At 39.9% G+C, this 17,425-nt stretch overlaps 1 long non-coding RNA gene across 6 annotated transcripts in view; it reads left to right on the top strand.

The window, feature by feature from the left end:
* LOC125977511 (uncharacterized) overlaps positions 1-17,425 on the top strand; it is a 62,858-nt gene that overhangs the window by 4,360 nt on the left and 41,073 nt on the right. The window lies entirely within an intron of this gene.

The raw sequence follows: 17,425 nt of genomic DNA, 5'->3' as shown, positions 1-17,425 counted from the left end.
AAACAGCTCACCCACAATGTCACCTGATAATGAAGCGAAGAGATATTGTCCCCCGAGTGATGTTTTTATTGCTGGAATATATAAATGCATGCCATTCAGAAAATATGTGAAGTGTGCCAGTTGTTGTCCCCAAAAAATCATGGCAATGTGATATCTAGCATTTAGCTGTTTACTTAGCTTCTGCTAGCGAAATTATGTTCTACTCGTAATTGATATGAAATCGTTGGAGTCAACGGCCATAGCTGTTTGTCGCCATATGTTACCTATTTAGTTTTAATCAGAAAAACATGATGAAAATTCTGCATCTCTCCCTTTATACAGTGCTTGTTGCCCAAATTGGTACTCGGTAAAGCTTGACTCACAAACCCATTAACAAAATCAATTGAATCGTTCATGCTCTTTTCACATTTGCATGCATGACTTAGCCGAGTGCACTTAACCTGAAACATTTCCCATTTGAAGTCACCTCAACCCTGTATGGAATTATGGAAAGCCCAACCTTGAATGTGCGTCATCTATTTCTGGAACGTCGACACGAGGAAAGTGTAAAGTTCACAAAGACACTTGGTTGTAATCGGGGTCATTAACGCGTCTCTTTCTCTCGAGCAGCGGCCTGTGGGACAAACTTTTAACTACCCTGACCTCCTTTTGAATTCCACCAAGTCTTTCTTCTTACTTTAAATGAAGCTTTGTACAAAAGGTCCTCATTCATTACATTCGTTAATTTGCCCCCACAAGTCCTTATTTATTGGATAGGGTCTTCGACCAAAGCACACTATTTATGTCTCACGATTATCACCAAGGTAGCTCTACCAAAGTAACTAAACCCCAAGAGATCCCAAGACACACTGAACTTGCGTGTGTGTGTATATAATATAATGTGTGTGTGTGTCCGCGTGTATACCGTATTTTCCGGACTATCAGGCGCACCTAAAAACCTAAAATTTTCTCAAAAGCCAACAGTGTGCCTTATAGTCCAGCGCGCCTTATATATGGACCAAATTCCTAAATTTAAACTGGCCCGAAGCATTGCGTCATGAAATCAATCATACGTGGCCCGCTGAAGACTATGAATCATGAATCAAAAAGACTATGGATCATTGTTTTGATTTATAAAGTAATTTGTTGCGTCTGAAGTTGAAATTAAAAAGTTAAAATGGAGAATGATTTGATTTGGATTAAAAATCTGACATGATGCATTAATGGTGCGCCTTATAGTCAGTCCAGTGCGCCTTATATAAGGACAAAGTTTTAAAATGGGCCATTCATTGAAAATGCGCCTTATAGTCCGGTGCGCCTTATAGTCCGGAAAATACGGTATACCTTTATCTATCTATCTATCTATCTATCTATCTATCTATCTATCTATCTATCTATCTATCTATCTATCTATCTATCTATCTATCTATCTATCTATCTATCTATCTATCTATCTATCTATCTATCTATCTATCTATCTATCTATCTATCTATCTGTATTTTTATATATATATATATTTTTTTTTTCTCTGTAGTGTAAGGTAAACATATTAGATTCCTGCATTGTCTTTCTACCTTTGTTCATACTGGGCCACTTCAGCAAGCTCTTTCTTGCCCTACCCGTCAGTTTGAAACTGATCTGTTCTGACATGGACCCTGTTGCCCCGCGAGCCGCCTGTCAGCTGTCGACTGTCAGAACGCCATCTTGGGATTGTGGTGCTGGGTCTGCCAGGCCCTCTCCTGATAGAATTGCATCTCATTTTTAAGAGCGTCCCGATCGGCTTTTGTTGAATGATTCTAATGATCTTTCTTCCTTCAGTCGGTTAGTGAGTTGTTTCAAAGTAAAAACAAAAACCTGTCGTAAGCGTTTCTGTGTCAACCTGACGGTGGACATGAAATATAAGGCTTTGGACAAAGTATGGCAATATCGAATTATCATTATGATCCAATTGGATTTTTACTTTTTTTCTTATTTTTACTACTAATAACTCATATGAGTTATTTGATGCTTTAGTTTATCCAAAACTAAAGAAAAAAAAGTTGGCCTCCACGTTCATTTTAGTACATCACACTGCCAACCCTAAAATATTAGATTTCTGAAATGTGACCTGAAATAATTTCAGTGCATGCATGGTTGGAGGCACAGAGGCTCCTCTGGTAAATGGGTTATCTGCGGAATGGCACAGTCCTCTGCCGGCACGAGCAAAAAGCTGGATATTGCCTGTCTGATATGTGTAAAGATAGCTCGAGAGCTGCGTAACAGGTTGCAATGGCGGAGCTCCAAAAAGGAAATGATAGGGGGAAAAATGGACTAAGCCACCATCATGTCACCAATGCTCAACAACTTAGAAAACTAATCTGATATCATTTTCTACCTGGCGGGAATTGAAAATAGCAAGTCACGCATGTTACACTGTGTGCACATAGTACGCTTTCAGCTCTGACATGGCCTGTCGAGGGGACATTTAATCATTTTGCTCTCTGATTTGAAATTCAAAACCTTTTCCAATATATTATAGTGGCAGATGAAAGATTGATCTGATTAAACTTTTCCCTCTGCATTTCCGGCTGAGGTGCTTTTGAGCAAGGCAGCACACCCCCGAGCATTTTAATTCCAGGACATCGAAGAGAACATAGTATTACGGAAAAGGGATTTAATAATTTCTGGTATACAAATAGTTTAATCTCTTGTGTGCCTGCCCACTCCATCAAGTGTGAAATTAAACAAGAGTAATCAGATTCAGTTCTGAACAGATTTTGTTCTGCCAGTTCAGCTAATTGACATGATACCGCCAACAGAACTTTTATGTAACATTTCTTCTAAGTAATTATTCATGTAACATTTGTGACTTTTTTCTTGTATATTTGCATAATTTTATGATCACATTTAGATTTTAATCTCATGATACAATTTTTCTACTATTCCTTTAATTTTAAAAATGGTGTTAACTTTTGTTAATTCGTAACGTTTTCTTGTTGTATGATTTTATTCTCTTGACATAAGGATTTAATTTTTTTTACATATCACATTTTCTCATGATGCGACTTAACAGTATTGTGTAATTCTTGCCTATTTATAACATTTATATCTTCTATGATGATTATATAATTATGTAATATTCAGCTATTTTCTATACATACATCTACATTTTGGAAATTGCACATACGAATAAACAAAGCTACAACTTTAATCCTGCAATACACAAAAAAGGTACACATTTTTGGTTACAGTGCATTTGAGGTTCCTTCTGATCCCCAAGGGGGAATTATTTAAATAGAATTTTATTGCACTTATTATACCTTTGAAAAAAAAATCGTTTCAGTACCTTTTATGTTTGTACACAAGAAGGGATGTGGCATTTATACCTTTTGATTGAAACAGCTTTTTACACCAAACATTGTGGTGGGAAAACATCTCACGCAAGCTGTGAAAGAGAGAAAATCCGCTACCTTGGACTGAAAGTGATGTAGCCCACCTCGTAATGTTTAGGTTTACAAAAAAGAAAAAAAAAGATCTAATCATATTCATGGCGCTCTCTCTCTCCCCCCAACTCACTCAACATGACAAGTGGCAGAAACCGGCAAAGGACTGCGTTAGCAAAGCTAATGTCAAGACCTTGTGTTTTGGTAAAGAGACAGATAAATGGTGGAATTATGCGTAAGTGTTTTTGCATGTTGTCATTGTTGGCAGTCTCACGCTCGGGTCTTCGCGAAGAATCAAATTCACGCTCGCACGTTTAATTGTCTCTTTGTTTATTTGTCACTGGATTGTTGCTCAGGTGCGCTTCCAGTCGGCTTGCATTTGACTCAAACTCTGGTAATGCAGTATTAGGTGCACCTTCAAAGTTTGATGAGATTCAAATCAAGGCCGCTGTCATTAAGACAATACAGTTTTTACTAACAAGCTCCTTATGTATAGTTTTTGCTCAGGAAAATGAAAGGGGCATTCATTTTCCATGATATCGATCAGTTTTGTAGCAGTCTGTAAATAAATAATTGATACTCTTTCAGTGCCAAAAATCGATCGATCTCGCGATACATGTCAGGGACAAAACTGGACGCCAAATTCACTGCGCAGATTATCCTTTTGAAGGCTTTACAAAATCAAACACCTGTGTTGCGTTCTCTTCCCAGCATCTTTTTCAAAGCGAATTTGTTTTGCTCTTTATTCGCTACAGTGACCGATTTTCAACAAAATAGGCCTACTCAAATGTACAAAGGAACTAGGCAGAGCTTCTTGTTTCTCACACATTTTGAGCATTAAAGAACATTTATTGATTTGTTCCCAAGCTATTTGTGCTACTTAAAAACAAAAAACAGATGGGCTCATGTACAACCATGGGGAAATGGTTGTGTCTCGGACACCGGTCTGACCTCTATATTATCTGCCAATTTAATCCACAGGCCATTTATTTTTTCGGGTTTATTCCATAGTTCAGTGCCGGTTGATACGTTTTAAGGTCAAAATGGCATCAGAAGTTTTCAAGGATAAGAATATGACCCCGCCAGCCAACACTTTAGCGTCAACTCACTTTTGAGTCTTAACACTTACCATCTCAATGCGTTTACATGCCGACCCAAAGTTAGCAAGTCACATGACACCCAACTGGAAAGTTCGTAGAGTTCATTGAACAGCAGCCTGCAAATGGCGTACTGCTGTGAAAAACAATATAGCAACAGTGACCATCACACCAGGCCATGTTCGACCTGCAGTCGGAGGAGGATATGAGGAGGAAGAAGAATAGGAGCAAGAGGAGGCGCCGTTGCCTGAAGCAGTGGGTCATCCGTCAAACCAGGAAGAGAGACTGGCCTCGACAGAGAGAAGCTGCGACCGGCTTTCTCTGTAGCTGCACGACAGGACCTGAAGCGAGCCGGTCACTCCCTGCAGGGCCAGCACCGACATGTTGCACCAAGGTCCAGACTGTCCTGCTGGGCCTGCCGGGGCGGATGGGCCACAGGTCGGAGGGGGGCGAGCTGACGGCAGACAGTGATCTCCCCTAAAGGGAGTCGGGACCACAAACAATTGTCTAAAGTCATTAGGGAGAAGTTTGGACATGTGTGCTGATTCAAAAACACACTTTGTGTTATTTTCACAAAGGATCTTGTCTTATACGGAGTCTTCTGCATGCTCTCTATTTGGTCGGAAGTAACTAAGTACATTACAGATACTTTGTTACTAGTATTTTCATTCCGTTTGGTCTTTTGGTTTCATTTTAATCATAAAGTGGGCTAATTAATGACTGATCCAACAGATGCTGATACTTTCTTCTCCAGACTTTAGTTCTGGTTTCTATGGTGTCCTCGGTCTCCCCTTGAATAGAATGGGTCTCCCTAACTTGGCTGACAGCTTCATGCTGAGAAGTAAATACAGGAGAGCCTCATTAGCGCCTTTTTCTGACTGATGTGTTCAATGATGCATGGCTTTTGCACTTTCTCGCTGTATTGTTCTGATGTGAATATACGATCGTCTAGAAACGGGACAAGTAGAGCTGTCTTGATCCACTGATTGACGTTTTTATACCATATATATCATAAATCATTTTCTGGAGTATGGCTTTTCCATTATATGTTAGCATTAAGGTAGTGCCTATTCCGCAAAGTTATGCAATTTATAATTCAGTTTGTTTTATGTTTAGTTTGACCGTAAACTTCATATGGGAATCGCAATTAACAGCTCGTATCTGAAAATCTTGCGAGCAACTCGACCAGAAAATCAGCTGAGCGACCGCTCGTATTTCAAAACTCTCAAGCCAGTCGGAGATTGTTGTTCGTAATCATGTGGATAACATCTTGTGTTGGTTAAGTGACATTGAAATTTGTTTCTAGTTTTATTCTGACATGTTTCTATTTCTTTTTGTTAAATTCCCTTTAGTTTTACATGGTAGTGAGGCTGTTAGCTCTTTACGCTTGCTTCCAATTGATTAGCTGTCATATTCTTTTAATTTGTAAGCAGTGTCTTATGTGTGCTATGTTAGTGATTATCTTTTCTGTTTTTTTTTTTGGACAGTTAATTGAGGCAACCCTAACCCCAAAACAGCTCAATCTGAAATATGCTCATATATTACTAAGCAACAATGTATCACATAATTTTGTCGTATGAGTGGAAAAAAATAACTCAGCTCGCTCCATTGATCAATGTTCATGTAATTTGTTAGCGTGTGAGCCCATGCTGAAGCAAGCTATTTCCTGACCACATGCACTCACACAACACAACACACACACGTACACACAGCGTAATTGTCCTGTCCACAAAGGGATTTCTTCACCTAATAGGCTTGCACTGTCCCAAATGTTTTTTGTAATACCATTAATCCCGAATCGTATAATGTTCCATAACGGTACTTGACATAATTCCGGAGCGATCTGACCTTAAAAAGAAAAGTATCATGCTAATTATTGCACTTTTTTTCCTGCTATCAGTGAATCGACTAAATAAAAGCTTGAAATGATCACTGGCAGCTTTCATCCCAAAAAATGCACGGGTATCTTCAACATTTGATTGCTCAAATGTACAAGTTTTGCAAGCTTGCCTAGTCCCTTTGATTCAATCTCTGGTTGCACAGTACATAGTAGTTTTTAAAAAACTAGTATCGCATTTCTAAACTCACCCACTCCCACACCAATAGGAGGCTGGTGCCATGCAAGATGCTGCCAGGTCCACTGGGATCAAATTGGGTTAGTCTTGCTCAAGGACTCTTTGACATGTTCACCAGGGTTGAAAATCGAACTCACCCACAACCTTCAAATCGGGAGACAACCACTCTTCCACTCATCCACACCGCCCCTAATTACATTGTGAGTCGAAAAAAGTAACACAATACTTTTATAGATGGTACTGAGAGCATTAAGTTTGATTACAGCTTAACAACATGAAGAAGGTCATCTAATATTAGGTTTAAAGCTCTGAAACACAAGAGGGCAAGCATAGGAGCAAGAGGTGAACGGTGGAAGAAAAACAGCATCAGGACTGGTAATGAAAAGACAAATTATGGCCCAGCTAGCAGAGCGGGCCTTCAGGTCCATTAGCCTTTTTTTAATTGGGCGAGAAGACCTGAGAAACCAAGGTCCAGAAAGCAGAGAGATGGTTTCGGGTGTCGAGTTATTCCTGTAAAACATTAGTGAGCGATCCCCTCTCTGCCGGTATGAGACCTTAGACCACAGACGGCGGCCCTCCTTTCATCATTAACCTTTGACTCTCTCTGAAATGACTGCATAATCGAGGAAGGTAATCTTTCGCTCTGCTTAGAAGACCTTCTGCACTGCATTTAGTTCATCAGTTTCTCCTCTCCATGATAAAAAAAAAAAAAAAAAAGTAATTTCTTCCACGCAGAAAGATAAGACCCGGCAGTAACCCTTTCATTTTCTGCTTGGAGACATTTAGCACCTCAAATATTTATTGTTATTATCACTGAGTCAGCGATGAATGAGTATTAGAGTTACAGCAAAAAAGGAAGAATATTGTATTAAATGATTGCATGCTCTCAGCAGACCTCATTTTAAATAAATACAAAATAAAGTAATAAATAATAGCAAATAAAATACACCCTTAATTTTTTTTCCAACTTGCTAAATACCAATGCTAAAATATGACTTTTTCCCCCCCTTGAGGAATATGACTTTTCATAAAGAAAAAAAAATGTTTTTCATTCCTTAGTGTTGCCCTTTTATATTTTTGTTCAGTATATTATGACTGTGTATAACTAAACTTTTCACTTTACTAAACTCCTAAATTATGACTCGAGTCTCCCAAGATAAGACTATTTTATCTCATATGATTTTATGACTGGTTCCTCCTCGTATCAGCCTCGTCTTTGCGAGCATTTATCAATCGTGCTTTCTTTTAGCTATTCAAGCATACCTCCACATGCTGCTCGCTGTTAAATGTGCCAGTAATGATTCACTAACTTGGGACCTGAATAAATCAGCGCTACAATAAAAGTGATGTATGCACTGTCATTTAATTCGAAAGAGGGGAAGACTCCTTCCCGCAGCTCTTAAGGTTAAAGACCGCACGACTGACAATTTGCCGGCGCCTTCAGCCATGACAATATTTTCACGTATACCTCAAAGTGACTCGTCAGGCCGCCAGCCTGGCAGACGCTTCTCATACCAACGCTTCCTCTAGGAATAGGAGTGTAACCACTGGAAAATGACCAAAGAGCCCGAAAAAAGGGGACCCCCAAAGCGAGAATACGCTTAAAATAACCCGTGTCTACACTTGACCGAGGCAATATTTGATTGACTGACTCTTGCCGAATTGAGTAGACAGGGGGGAAAAAAAACTGTGTGTACACAACAACAAAGTGTGTGTGGAACATGACGACCTGCAGGCACAAGGATTAATTGGCAGAAAAAAAAAACTATTCACGTGTGGAAAGGTAAAGTAGAAGAGACACAAGGTGAGTGAGGCATGAGGACCAGAACTGGCTAAGAGCTCAGGCTTTGAAATGAGAAGCGAGGCTTGGACTACAAAATAAACTAAAAATGTGACCTCATTAAAATTCTTCACATAGAAAAGCTCTAAAGCTCTAGAGTCTTCTCGTACATTAAATATTCTTTCTTTAAGTGAACATTTGCTGCAAAAGCATTTCCCCATGGGCCACGCAATAGTGTGTTCAATCCATACAATGCTGCCTGAAGGTCTGACCAGGAACCTACTTGTTTTATTTAGTTCAACTGTGCTTTGAACTAAGTTGGACCGTTGCTGACTGCAGGGTGTTGTCCCAGTCAAGAAAAGTCCATCAGTTAGACAAAATCAGTACGAAAACTTCCGCAACTCAAATCTAGGCGTAATTGTTCTGGGGTTTTTTAAGCACAGTAGAGCAGCTGTCAAAATTCATTGATTAATCAACAACTAATCGATTAACACATTCAACAACTATTTTCGTGATGAAGTAATCATTTAAAATACACCAATGTCACCTTCTCAGCATGTTCATTAATTTTTGTAGTCATTCCTAAAATTCCTTTTTTGCTGTTTAGTCTGAACAAGATCAAACATCTGCTTTTACTCCAGAAAGCAATCACTGCACCAGTAACTGAATCGGTATCAAAAAGTTCCGTGAGTATTCTACAACATTAACCCCCTCATGTGATAAACTAAGTTTGTGTCAAATATTACTGATACTAACGTCACTGTTGTGAACCGACACAGATGACGCTGTTGAGATTCCAGAAAACAGTGATTCACGATTAATCAAAGTCAAGTGCGCGATCGTAAAGTCAACTAATCGACTAATCAGTTCAACTTTGAGGATATACTTGATATTGTTTTGTGTGGGGCTACTCTAATTGCTAGCCCTGTAATTATCTTTCTGGACTCTCATCTGATTTTTACTCAAATGATTGAAATGGTTGATAGTTACTGCATAGTCACTCTCGCACGGTAACGCTGGCTGGCTCACTAACGCCTATCCTGTCTTGTCCTATCTTGTCCTGGCCTGTCTCATCCTGTCCTAGTTGTTATTCGTCAAGTCCTTTCCCTACAGGGTGTAGCACTGCCTTCTCAAGTCATCTATATCACCTTATGCATTGCCTATTCAATCCGGTATTTTCTGCCTTTTTCACGGATTACAAATTTCATGTCGTAGTTGGACTATTTGTTTAAGGTCCCACTGTTATGTCGAACTATTTGTTTTTGTTTAGTTGGTTCTGTGCAAATTATTAGAACTATTAGAATTTACATTGGGATTAAATTATTTGGAGGAGAAAGGTGTGTCATTCTTTTTTGTGTTTGCGTGAAACACTATCATGTAAACACGTATCTGCTAATGTGGTAGCTCTCGTGACTGTGTGCTTGGCTCTAATTGGTAATAGCCCATTCTTGTCCCAGTTTACTAACTATAGCTGAGCCATTTAGGCCTTGAGAGTATTTCATGTCCACTTCGGTGCAGTTACCTCAAAATTGCCTCTGTGGCCTTTCTCTATCTGTTCTCATCACATTTAGCAAATGTAATAAGCGAGACTTCTTTTCTGCTCTTATACGTTCATGCTTCCTTTAATCACAATGAACTCTTGCCTGATCAGTCGAGTTCCCAACTGTGATTTCACACTTAATCCCCCAATCCCCGGCCCCTCCCCTCCCTACTTCCCCCCCCCAACCGTTATTGAATGGCGGTGACTGAGTGCACCATTATGGCTTAAAATCCTCCGTTCTCATTGCCCAAATGAATGGGTCCCTTATCGTTTCTACTTTTGGTCTTCCCGAATACTGTACGTTTCCCCTCAGTCACTCCCCCCTTTGCAGAATTTTCTGACATTTTCATATCTAGTCCCCTACAGGAAAGTTAATCACTGCTGACATTTCGGCGTCAAATACAATAAACGCAAGCTCGCTTTGTCTACCTCAACAGTGTTCGCGCACGATCGCTTTTGTATAGCACATTTTGGAGGCATAGTCCCATTATATTTGTGACATGTCTGTCACACCACGCAGAGTGTTTTGCATCTCCTTCCATATGGTCCCAGTTTTTATACCATTACTCTTCTTTTCATGTACTTCCCTCCTTTCTGATTCTGTTCTTTCACCATCAAGAGACATTGGTGCCATCTGCTCCTCTATTCTTTGAAACTGTGAGTCGAATTTCAACACGCAGACCACTTTCAATTCGGGTCCTTCCTGCAGTCATTCGTCACTCCATCAATTCTCGTGTAGCCTTGCTCGGAATTGGCCCTACCTTTGGCCTGTGTGCAGCTCTGGTGGAATTGCCATGGAAGGCTGCACAGCGAGTTCAAACTCTTTCAAATTTTGGCTTTGGTTGCTTCTGACCTTTCAAGACGCGGCTCACCAAATAACAGCTGTACACAGATGGAGCCAAGAGGCTTTTACACAGCGCTAGCCTCTGTTCATGTCAATTTTTCATCACATGAAGGAGGCTTGTACCATGTGCATCATTAGAACCAGTCCGGTGAGGGTTAGGTAGCGCTTGCACTTTCGCTTCTACTTGCTTTTGAGATGGTCATACCTTTAGGTGCCAAGATCCTTGGCAATAGGCAAACTCTAGCACCAGGAGACATCTTCATGAATATAATTACAGAGGGCTTTTAGTTACAAGCAGAAGAAAAAAAAAAAACTCACAATCCAAAGCGTCATGTGTCACATGCATTATATGGCGGCTAATGGAATGGGCACACTGAACTTTATTGATGATGTGTCCGCTGACAGATGTTAACAAGCTTGTGAGACATATCGGGGTTGTACCGTACATTCTGACAAATTCTACAAAGCTGGATGGATAATGAATGTAAACATACCGCAAAAGCTAACTCAAAGATTTTTTGAAGGCTAAGAAATCAATTCATCATTGAAAGCCAGAGAACTGATAAGAGGCAAGACATATGAATAAAGCCGTAAGATAAGGCCCAGTAATCTTTTGAGAAAACAAATGAAGATTAAATATATGTTTGTCAAATGACAAAACACTGGGAAGTGTTTAGCATGTTAGTGCTGCTACTCAAGTTCCTGCTGAACTTTTGGTTTTTGCACTGGCTTTCTGTATGTCAAAAAATCGATATGAAAATTTTGAATTTGGATTTATTCAAGACTTTTTGGTTGCCGACGAGACTTGCTGACCCCTCAGTTTGTCGGGTGCATGCTTATTGAGTGCTTCCATTAGCACAACCGTGCAAAGTAAGGCAGCAGTCCCTGTCTGCGCTGAACTCTTGAGATCTACCCTAACCAGTCTACTTAAATCTGCCCTGAAAACTTCATAAATTGTTCACTTCTGCTATGTATGTATGTAGCTTTTCTATCAAGCTATACTAATAATCGTGCCTTGCCTCAATGGCAAATGCCACAGTTTTGTGAATCTTTTTGAATGAGAGCTGCTATTCTACTTTTCAATCACATTTTGTTAGTTCAGAGAAAGTTTGAGAATTTCTAAGTAAGAATACAAACGTTACCGTATTTTCCGCACTATAAGGCGCACCGGATTATAAGGTGCACCTTCGATGAATGGCCCATTTTAAAACGTTGTCCATATATAAGGCGCGCCAGATTATAAGGCGCACCTTCAATGAATGGCCTATTTTAAAACTTTGTCCATATATAAGGCGCACCGGATTATAAAGCGCACCTTCAATGAATGGCCCATTTTAAAACTTTGTCCATATATAAGTCCATATATTTGGACACGCCTGCTATAGTGGCTCAATATTGGTCCATATATAAGGCGCACCGGATTATAAAGCGCACTGTCGGCTGGAGGTTTTTAGGTGCGCCTTATAGTGCGGAAAATACGGTACATATTTTTGCCACAAATGACTCTTGTATATTTATCAAGCACGTTTGTGGATGGGTAGACCTAGAAGAGGGTATCGCAATATGTGGAACTCTGCTTTCAAAATGAGCGGCAATGGCAAGGGGTTAAATACATTTGACTTTTTAATTGTTGCAATTGGCTAGCGACCAATATAGGGGAAATCCCATTTCTCGTCCAAAGTCAGCTGGGATAGACTCCAGCTCAGCCGTGCCTCTAATGAGAGAAACGGCTATAGAAAATGAATGTGGTGGATGGTTGAACTATTTAATTGCTGGTGTACCTACAGTTGTGTCTCGAGGGTGCCTGCCCACTCATCAAGTGTGGACTTTATCTATCAACCGGCAGATGCAATAAATCTTTAAAGTTCTGCCTATTTTTAAATTCGTGTCTGCGAGCGAGTCATTTTGTTAGGGAACAGTTGAGTTAATTTGCATAATACGCTCACCGAGTTTCTCTACTCATGACTTGGCAGCTACTTTTGCCCAAAGAGCCTTCAAACAGTGGGGGTGGACATCTTCTCCTCTGGAGGGTACTTTGGTGTTTTGGGAAATTTCCGATAACGCTACAAAGAAATGGCTGGATTTATTTCTAATTTCAATTTATATCAAATTTTTGAAACATTGGTCATTTGGGGTCAGTTCACTGTCACATTGTAGCGACATGCTTAACCATTAGAAGTCAAATCCCATTTTTTCTCGCAGTGACTAATAAACATGGCCTACCAGCTATACCTGAAGGGCAAATATAATAAGTCAGAAACGACCTTTTCACAAACAAGTTAATGGGACGCTATATTGTGAAATTTGCTGAGCTGAATTCTAGCTTCAAATGATATCTCTTGTAATGAGAAGACCACTTAAGAGACCATCATAGCGCTCTCCATATGTTCATCTACCTCGCGCGCCACACAGTGTGTGGGTGATGAAGAAGCCCATCAGCAACGGATGCTGTCGATGCCTCATTGCTACAGCGACACAGGCGGCAACACATACGTTCCATTTTCTTTAAATAATGTGCGGTACAAGATGAACTGCAATATTTGACCCGTGGTATTTTTTTTCCACCCCCCCATCCTTTTTACCCATTCTTGCTCTCTCCCTCCCTCTCTCCTCTTTTCTCTCAAGACAAAAAATAGAATCCACACCTGTCCATGGAGACATTTTAGACCATCTGGCTTGCACAGAAGTTGAAGACAGCTAACCTAAATGAGCTCGGCCTTCAAAATATTACTATAGGATGACTGTAGGCCATTATTTTTTTTTATTGGAATTCCAGCCCGACATGAATCACAGGGACATTTATGTTTATTTATTAGTTGGAGTTATGGCATGATATTGAACCTCTACAACGAATGGTCTGGAAGATAGCCTGTGGGTAAGACAGCTCGCAAGCGCTTCTTGTATAAAATGCCCCCTAAACATTTACCATGCTCTTATTACTGCCCTAAGAGAAACATTTGTTCAACCACTAGCGTCATATTGTTTTCAGAAATTTAGTTTGGCCCGAAGAGGACCATGAGCCCCATGTTGCATGTATGTCTCTAAATTGATATTCTCTCTGCAGTTTCATTATTACAAGAACATTCATTTGACTTTAATTGCACATTTCCATACATACAGAATTAGTTCGGTGAAAATTACATACATATGCAATTACTTTGCGGTAATATATTTATAGAAGCGTGTTATTCAATGGGAATTATACATCTCTGCTCTGACTTAAAGCAAGTTGTGCTCACCAGCAAAACGATTAATATTCATTTTAATTGCAATTACCCGCACTTGCATGTAATGGCAGGTAGACAGGTGTCTAGCAAGGGATACAAATCCAAACACATATGGAGCTGATGCTAAAATTAAGACCATTATGCCTCCAGACATTTTCCACCAGCATTGCTCCACTATCTGATCACTTCCTCACTTATGTTCTGCTGCATGATTTCTAGCTGCGTAATTATTAATTTCCAGTTTGTCAGTAATGATTTTTCCTTTCTGCCTCATTTTTCCTATAGTGTGTGTGAAAAATAGATTTCAAACCCAAAACTACAACGGTGATAAGAAAGAGAGAAATGATTACTGCTTCACAATGACAAAGAGCCTGCTCACAATGCCCTGAGCATCGGGCAGTTCCTGGCCGAGAAGAATGTTGCTATCAGTGTGCTGGAACAATCTCCCTACCTATCTGACCTGTGACCTTTGAGGCTCTGCATAATAACTTTTCCAAGCTCAAAGGGTTTTGAAGATGTGGCTAACATATACTGACAGCATATGGCTGTGACAACGCAACTGCGGATTATTCTGTAAAAACCCTTCAAGGAACGCATGAAGGCATGGAAGGGAATGCTGGGGAAGTGGGTTAGGCTCCAGGGGGACTTCTTAGAAGGAGAAAACTTATACTGTAGAGTTGGATTTGAAATATAATATTTATGACATCAGTCCCGTAACTTTTCTGACACACATCTTACAGTTTTTGCACTATATATTATGTATTGTATATTATGTACATTACATATTTACACTTCATTATGAGCCCACACTGGATATTATTGTGTTGCACACCACACGGAGAACCGCAGCAGGCATGCAAGGAGAGATGCTGGAGTGAATGGGTGTCGTTTGGGAATGAGCTAAAAATACCTAACCAGTCATAAGAACATAATATTACAGTAATAGTAATTGTAATTTTGTTGTGATTATCATTAGTTCATTGAATGTGTCGTTGTGTTCTTTATTAACATTGAAATTTTATTTGTCTGTGTAGTTTATTTTGATATTTTATCTCTTGAGTGTAAATGCAGTAGTTGCTATGCTTTATTCTCAACACATTTCCATTGGTTTTTCCTGTTGTTTATAAAATTAGGTATAAAATTGATCATCATGGCCATATTTTTGAAATGATGGCATATTATGCAACGGCACTGACTGAATTTCAGGTGTTTGTACACTATCGCTTTGGTTTAATGACAAGTCTAGCCCTCCCAGTAGCTTCATTAATTCCAATAGCTGCTAATGGATGTGTTAGCGCAACGGGAGATGCTTCCAGAGGACTGCTCTTGTTTTGACATTTGCCCCATTAGTGTAGCCACACATTTACTCAATTTTTTTCAGAGATCAGAAAAGAAAGGCGAGTGCCTTTTTTTAAATATTATTAATTAACGGTTTGGGTAATTTGAGTATGATTGCTAATCAGGCGATAATTTGTTGAGTGCTATTGGAGTAGTTGTACTGTGAAGAAATGTATTTTCATTGCACCATATTCCATAACCCTTCATCCATTTTCTGCATCGCTTGTCCTCATTAGGGTGAGCTTTTCCCAGCTGACTTTGGGTGATAGGCGAGGTACATCTTCCAGTGGGTGCTCACCGCTCGCAGTCAATTCCAAATGTTTTCTTGTGACTTAAATGCCTAATGAATTTGATTTGTTTTCATGTTTACCCTTTTCCACAAGCACATCGTTTGAAGAGGTGCAGTGGGAAAAATATGAGTATATGCAGAGCAATGTAAGGTCAAATTTGAGTGTACTATAAACTACATTAAAGCTTTGCTTACATAAGCAATGTAGTACAGGGTGCCAAATAAAATCCTAAAAAAAAAATACACAAACTATGAGTTCATTTGTATTTTTAGCATTAACAAAAGAGTCATTGCAGTTTTATTCGCTAAACTTCCAGAGCCTTAAAGAATAGCCGTCTCCTCTATTCTCAACAACCTTCAGCCACCTTCCTACGCAGGCCTCTCCTATTTTTTGTAGCTTCTCTTCACCTGACCTCACTGCATTCCATACAAATTCTTTTCTCTGACTGTGACAGGTCATGGGGTTTAGTGGCATACTGTCGCAAAAAAGCCATAAGGTTTGAGGTCAGAAGAGTAGCGAGCCCATTCAAAGGAGACCTCACTGACGAAGCCATCAGTCAGGAAATCCTTCACTAACATGGCAAAATACAGAGGGGCTTCCATTTTGTTGGACAAAAATGTACAAAAGTTTTTGATTGCAGTCAGGGTTCTAAAAACTTCTTGCCAGGCGGGAATTATGCAGTGATGCTCCAATGTCAATTGTTGAGTCATTACTCCTCACAAGAAAAGTGTCAAAAGCAGCACCCCAGTGAATTGTGTACCCTGCCTTTCGTTGCCATGAGGATAAGTGGTGTAGAAAATGGATGGATAAATGGAAGTTAGACATAAATGTGTCTTTTTACAGTATTATTTCCAGGCTCTTTAGGCGTGTACTCTGCTTAAGCATTTTTGTGGCAATTACTTGTCATTGTTATTTTGCTTCCTCTTTTATGCGTCAACCAAAAGAGGAATACAGCGATAGTCAGGGCTGCAAGTGAGTAAAAATCACCGAAAAGCAGGGTAATCCAGTGAATTGACTCACTAATGACTCTCCGGTCACAAATGATGTCTTAAATATCACCCCGCTGCCATATAACCTCCTTAAATTAGCTTGCGGGGAGTCATCCGATGGAGAAAATAGTCCACTGCCATCGTTTGCGCACCATGCCCACACACTTCCTTAATGACAGAAACCAACAGATGCTTGTTGATAGGACCAACAGTGCCCGATGGATGTAAATGTAGGCGTGGGTGATGAGCGTAAACAAAACAGAGCACAGTCGGGATTACAGGCTAAGTGGTTGAGGAGACCACAAAGCAGGTGTGGAGTGGTCGCAGTGTTAATTTAGTGGAATGCCAGGCCAAAAAAGTCTCGAGAGTAAAGCAATCATAGGAGTGGTGAGGCTTGATGTACTGACGGATGGCATGTGTGCAAGGTGGGAGTGCGAGAGCAGTGCCATTGCCCCCACCCACACACACACATTCAAACACACGGCATACAAAAAGGTAGAGTAGACACAAGGGAATGGTAAACAAACAAGGAAAAATGTGTCACAGGTGCTCCTCCAGAAATAAAGACATCCTAGTAAATCAAATAAATGAGGTGCGAAAGTGAATTCTCACACTTGGAAGCAAAATATTTGGAGGAATATCTCGTTCCAGTTCCTGCCTCCTCAATGCTTGCGAGCCTTATTATTAGCTACTTTTAGGTATATGATAGATAGGCACACAGTAGAGTATCTGCTGAGGTTCAAACTGAGTACAGTCCCCGGAAGTTGTACAATTTGGAGTTGAAACACAATGTTGGAAAAATATGCCTGAGAAGTACAACATGTTGTGATTTTATTGTATCAT

The sequence above is a fragment of the Syngnathus scovelli genome, chromosome 11, assembly GCF_024217435.2.
Source record: "Syngnathus scovelli strain Florida chromosome 11, RoL_Ssco_1.2, whole genome shotgun sequence".
Classification (NCBI taxonomy): domain Eukaryota; kingdom Metazoa; phylum Chordata; class Actinopteri; order Syngnathiformes; family Syngnathidae; genus Syngnathus; species Syngnathus scovelli.
The sequence above is the reverse complement of the archived record's forward strand: the minus strand, read 5'-3'. Positions and strand labels throughout refer to the sequence as shown.